This window comes from Elephantulus edwardii, unplaced genomic scaffold, assembly GCF_000299155.1.
Source record: "Elephantulus edwardii isolate Elephantulus edwardi_28Jun2011 unplaced genomic scaffold, EleEdw1.0 scaffold00208, whole genome shotgun sequence".
NCBI lineage: Eukaryota > Metazoa > Chordata > Mammalia > Macroscelidea > Macroscelididae > Elephantulus > Elephantulus edwardii.
Genome location: NW_006399958.1, coordinates 151,914 through 152,834, shown reverse-complemented (window position 1 = coordinate 152,834; position 921 = coordinate 151,914).

Genomic DNA, 921 nt, shown 5'->3' with positions numbered 1-921 from the left:
ATCGGTCTCTGGCACTGCTGTAATAGACATACCACAGGTGGATGATGTAACACAAAACCTTTTTATTCTCTTATAGTTTAGAAAGGCTTTTTGTTGTTGTTGTTAGGTGCCATCGAGTGGAGTCTGACTCATAGAAACCCTGTGGACGTCAGATCTGAACTCTGTCCTGTCCTGTGCCATCCTCACAATTCCTAACCTATTTGAACCCACGGCTGCCGTCACTGTGTCAACCCACCCGGTCGAGGGTCTTCCTCTCCTTCGCATTCCGTCTTCCAAACATGATCTCCCTCTCCAATGAATAGCCTCTCCTAACAACACGTCGAGAGAGGTGAGATGAAGCTTCGTCATTTCCCCCCGTGAAGCACTCGGACTACATCTTCTCCAAGACATATATTTGCTTGTTCTTTTAGCAGTCCATGGGACAGTCAGCCCTTTTTCTCCAATTCAAAGGCATCAATTACTGTGCCATTCTTAATCATTGTCCAGCTCTCGGATGCCTAGCGAGTGACTGAAAAGACGATGGCCTGAATTAGGTGCACTTTAGTCCTTAAACTGACATTATTAATCCTTAATAATTTAGAGAGGTCCCTACCTGTAGATTTTCCCAGTGTAATACATCTTCTGACCTCCTGACTGCCGGTAGCAAGTGTATTGATTGTGGATCCAAGTAAGATGAAGTCATTGACAATTTCAAACTTTTCTCTATCAGAACATTTCATAGAGAGATCTCAGTTGGCCTAGTGGACAGAAAGTGATGCTAGCAAGCCAAAGGTGGGTGACTCTAATCTGGGGCCCTCAGGCCTGTTTTTAATTGTTTTTGGTCATTCAGTAGACAGTGTCACAGACGAGAGCCACAGATAGGCAAGGGAGTAGAGAGGAAGCTCCCACTCACTTGCTTTAAGTGTGGCTCTGAAGGACACC